Below are 5710 nucleotides of genomic sequence, written 5' to 3' on the forward strand. Positions count from 1 at the left end.
GAGTATCCAAAATACAATGTCTTCTTACCGGTCTGAAGGTCAAGTACACAGTTCCTAAGGTTTAACACAGTAGTAAGCCAAAAAGCAAAAACAATGAGAGCAAAGAAAGAGAGAGAAGCCACATTTCTAGCTCCCTCTTATGGCTGTTGGAAAAACTTACACACCCATTGGCCAATTAGCACCTTAAGGTTATAACATCATGGTTTATATATTTCCAACCCAACCAGGTAGGTGTTGTGATTCAGGGTCAGCCTGTGGGTTCGGCAGTTGGGTCGGACGACTCAGAGGAGGAGGGGGGTGTTGAAGAGCTTGCTGATGAGAGCCCTCAGCCAGGCCCCTCCCACCTGGTCATGACGGAGACCCAGCTGTGTGAGCCTGACAGCGTGGTTGAAGATGACCCACAGCTGGCCTGTTCAAGGACGCCCGACGCAGGAGGCAGTCAATCAGGAGTAAACAGAGGAAGGCAATGGGGCACCTCGGAAGGAGGCAGAGAGAAGCCACGCCCTGAACTGTATAAAAGGGGAATGTGTGGGAGGGCTGGTTTGCTGAAGGCAACCGCTTGAATAGTTCCTGTTTCATAGCTCCTGTTTCATGGTTGGTGTCTTGTTTTGCTCTGTTTTATCTTAATAAATTTGGCAGGCTTAATTCTAGCCTCTTGCCGTTTGTAAAGGGGTTGTCCCTGCCTTTTCTGCAGGGCCGGTAGCAGGCTGGTACAGAACAGTAGGCTATAACCATATGTCTAACAAGCAGTTATGCAGGGACAGTTATTTGCAGGGCTGAAGCCAGTCCTAGTTCCCAAGGAATAGACTAGTGAGACACACACTTTTTAAACTTATTATATAACATTAGATTAAGCACAACCATGCTCATTTCTTCACCAGCTATAAGTGCATCTGGGGCACACATTTTGAGGCAAAGTGTCCATCCAGTTGAGATGAATGAGGAGGAATCAGAATAAAGCTGGACTTTGGAGGTCTTGTAGTCCAACCACTTGCTCAAGCAGAAGATCCTCTACTATTTCAGACATGTGACTGTCAGTTTTTTTTCTTAAAAACCTCCAATGATGAAGCACCCACAACTTCTGAAGGCAAGCTGTTTGAATAGAATAGAATAGAATAGAATAGAATAGAATAGAATAGAATAGAATAGAATAGAATAGAATAGAATAGAATAGAATAGAATAGAATAGAATAGAATAGAATAGAATAGAAAATATGGAATGGAATAGAATAGAATAGAATAGAATAGAATAGAATAGAATAGAATAGAATAGAATAGAATAGAATAGAATAGAATAGAGCTGGAGGTCTTCTAGCCCAGCCGCCAGCTCAAGCAGGAGAACTTATACCATCTCAGACAGGTGAATGTCTAGTCTCTTCTTGAAAATCTCCAGTGATGGAGTGCCCACAATTTCTGGGGCTAAGCTGTTCCACTGGTTGATTGTCCTCACTGTCAGGAAGTTTCTCCGTAATTACAGGTTGCTTCTCTTTTGTTATCAGTTTCTGACCATTGTTTCTTGTCCTGCCCTCTGGTGCTTTGGAGAATAGGTTGACTCCCTCTTCTTTGTGGCAGCTCCTCAAATACTGGAATACTGCTATCATATCACCCCTGTTTCTTCTTTTCCTTAGACTAGCCAAACCCAATTCCTGCAGCCATTCTTCATATGTTTTAGTCTCTAGGCCTTTGATCATCTTAGTTGCTCTTCTCTGAACTTTTTCCAAGGTCTCAACATCTTTTTTGTAGTAAGGTGTGGTCTTACTAGGGTTTTATAAAGCAGTACTAATACTTCACGTGATCTCAATTCTATGCCTCTGTTTATACAACCCACATTTTTCTAGTTTTTTAAGAAGTAGGTTGTGGTCTACTTTGTCAAATGACTAGTTTGGGGGTTTTTTGTATGTTGGGCTATAGTTTCTTTTTGCATGGAAATTGATGAAAAGAATGAGTTAGGCAGCTGTGCTTTCTCTATTTCTTGTTACTTCCTTGCCATGTTCTCTCTTTAGTATACTGGCTGTTTCCTTGACTTAGTTTTTGTAATTTATATGTTGAAAAAAACATTTTTTTTGTTATCTTTGATTTTTTGTTGCAAGTCTTGTTCATTCTGAGCCTTTGCTTTCCTGACTTCATCTTTGCAGATTCAGGCTATCTGCTGATATTCTGAATTAGTTATGTGTCCCTCTTTCCATTTTTTGTACGTGTCCTTTTGGTCTTTCAGTTTATCAGAGAGTTCTTCATGCAGCCCTGCTGGTTTCTTCTTGAATTGCTTGTTTTTCTTTTTCAGTGGTTTTGTGGTGGTCTGGGCTTTTGTGATCATATTTTTCAGTTTCCCATGCTTCTTGAATAGTTTTCCCCTTTAGGATTTTCATCCAAGGAATCTTTCTAAACCTCTCTCTGAGTTTGTTAATATCAGCTCTTTTGAAGTTTAGAACACTGGCTGGATTAAGTTCTGTTGCTTGTGTTTACATTATATTGAATTCCAATATGTCATGGTCACTCTCGTCCACATGCTTTCTAGGAGGTTTTCATCCTTGGTTTTGTGCATTTCTGTAGAGATGTAGTGATCTTTTATATATAATGCAACTCCACCTTCTCTTTTATTAGGTCTGTTTCTTTTGAATAGTTTGTATCCTTCCATCAATACATTCTGGTCATGAGTTTCATCCCACCAAGTTTCAGCAATAGCAACTATGTCAATCTGCCTTCATGTATTAGTACTTCAGGTTTACCTTTTTTATTCAGTAAACTTTGACATTACTGTACAAGCATTTGGGTCCTTTGGGGAGGAGGAGCATTGACTCAAGTGTCATTCTCCATCTTCCCTTATTTAGTTGCTTTTTTGAACAAATGCTAACTTATTCTGACTCTTCTGTCCAATCAGAAATCTTGTGAGTTTGCACAGATATGTCTCTGTGAGAGGTTTTTTCTGAACAAGGCAGAATAGGTTTCTGCTGTAATCATGCAGAGTTTTTAAAATCATTTATCCAAAGCACTTCAAATATATGATAGAATCTCCTGGTTATGTATAGAGCAATCCATATAGTGGTTCTCACATTATGAAGTCTGTTGTCCATGATGACCTGAAGGGTCATCAATCCGAAACAACCTGCCAAAGGGGGTTTGGGTGCTCATGCACTGCCAGTAGGACCAAAAAGTCCCTTTCAAAATTTTCATCAAATTTGTAAACAGGAAAGTCAATTGAGTGGATGATTTCTCCAGAGTAAGAACATCCCCAGCTATTTCTCCAAAGCAGAAATCCCTTTATTTAATGTCTATTTCAAAAGTTCGACAGAACTTTTTTATCTTTGAGATTTAATGGAAGCCTGAAATTATAGACTGCTAGAGACTAAACCATGAATGAGAAAATATTCATATATAGACCTTAGTTACCTTAAAGGTAAAGGTTCCCCCGCACATGCATGCTAGTCGTTTCCGACTCTAGGGGCCGGTGCTCATCTTCGTTTCAAAGCCGAAGAGCCAGCGTTTGTCCGAGGACGTCTCCGTGGTCATGTGGCCGGCATGACTAGACGCCAAAGGCGCACAGAACGCTGTTACCTTCCCACCGTAGTGGTCCCTATTTTTCTACTTGCATTTTTACATGCTTTCAAACTGCTAGGTTGGCAGAAGCTGGGACGAGTAACAGGCGCTCACTCTGTTACGCGGCACTCGGGATTTGACCCGCCAAACTGCCGACCTTCTGATCGACAAGCTCAGTGTCCTAACCCACTGAGCCACCGCGTCCCTTTAGTTACCTTATCACATAGCAAATTCAAGAAAACCTTGTACTATTGTGGTGAGAATCATTCTAACATGTTCCTTTCTGTGAAATAAATTTTGAGGGATGTTTTCTGTCAACTTGAATGCGGATTGGTAGAATGTGAACATCTGAAGCCAACATTACCCCATAAGAGGATTTTTTATTAACTTGCAGTCCTCTGAGGAAGTGAAATGTTGGGGTGGGGGGAGAGAATTCAAGGCTTCTGTTTAGATGATTTTCCTTGCCCTTCTGCAATGAATTGCAATTAATCTCCCGCCAGCCTTGATCTCTTCTGCACCACAACAGAGCTGTTGCCAGAATGGACTTGCGAAGCAGCCGCCTTAATCAAAAGTACACATTTTCTGGTTACAGAATAACCTTCCCATGGAGCTTCTTTGAGTTGATCAGTTCCCATTTATCAGCTGGGTTTTGCAGCACTGCCTTCCAGTTTCTCTGTATGTTTTACAAATTTAGCATATTAAAAAAGATTTAAAGGTGGGAGTAAAATTGCCCATGGTCATTCAGGCTCTTCTGCTTCTTTTCCACCATTAATTTTGGAAATAAAAAAGCAAACAAAACTTTTTTAAAAAAAGTTATGCAACCAAATCTGATTATTTCCTTCTGGAATGAGGGTGCTAGGGTGGCAAAGATGTGTGTTTGTGTGTGTGCATGAGTGCCTGTGTGCATGTATGCCTGTGTGTGTGCATGCATGTGCCATTCCTGGCCCTACTGTGGCTGAATAAGCTCATGCTTTCCTTAACTAACTGTTCAACTTACCCTACAGCTTTGCAACCTTAGGTTTTATTTCCACCCCCAGCTGCCATTGGCTCTGCTAGTATGTCCCAGCTTTCTTGGAAATGTCTTTCTTTGAAAATGCATCACTGTGTAATCATCTCAACCTCATTCACCTCAAATAATCTGGCAAAGTACGAGATTGTCAGGGTTAAATCTGCCAACCTTTGGAGCAAACCAGAGAAAGTCTGCCAACCTTTGGGGCAAACCAGAGAACATGGGCATCCCTCAAACATTTCATACGAATTAACATCTCCAGCCAAAGTTGTTTGATGTTATAGGATTCATAGGAAGCATATGCATTGGCAGCCTAATCTAACCCTCCCTTGGTCAGCTAATGCAAGCATTACTGCTAAGCTTGTAAGCCGCCCTGAGTCTTCGGAGAAGGGCGGGATATAAATGGAATTAAAATAAAATAAAAATTACCCTGGCCACATAAAGGTCACATCTGAGGGGGTATGTGTTTACTTGAAATCTATCTGCATAAATTCATTTTCCTTAGAAATCATAGAATCATAAGGCTGGAAGGAACCTTGGAGGTCTTCTAGTCCAACCCCCCCAAGGCAGGAGTCTTTATTCCATCCTGGACCAAATGGTTATCCAATCTTTTCTTGAAAACCTGCAGTGATGAAGAAGCCACAACTTCAGGAGGCAAATGATTCCATTGATTAATTACTCTCATTGTCAGGAAATTCATTATTTCTAGATTGAATCTCCCTTTGACGAGCTTGTATCTTGTCCTGCCCTCAGGTGCTTTGGAGAATAAATGGACCCTCTCTTCCTGTGACAGCTTCTCAAGAACTGGAAGATGGCTTTCCTGTCCCCTCTAATCCCTCTCTTAGTTAAGCCAAATTTATCTAGATCCCTGAACAGTTCATCATCACAGTTCATCAGATGCCTAATTATCCCTTGATCCTCCTTTCTTCCCCATATTTTTTTCATTTCCCCCTCATTAGACAATTACAATTCTTGGTAGTATTGATGTATACAAAATTAGATATAGACATCTTCATCATATTTTACTAATATTATACAAATAGCAATAATATCAATTCATAAGTCAATATCCTGTTTTTTGTGCTCATTAAGGTTTGATTTCCCATCAATATTTAAAGTATCTTTGTCATTTATGATTTTCTCAATATTATTTACATGTATATAGCT

This window comes from Vipera ursinii (genome assembly GCF_947247035.1).
Source record: "Vipera ursinii genome assembly, chromosome: 12".
In the NCBI taxonomy this organism is placed as follows: domain Eukaryota; kingdom Metazoa; phylum Chordata; class Lepidosauria; order Squamata; family Viperidae; genus Vipera; species Vipera ursinii.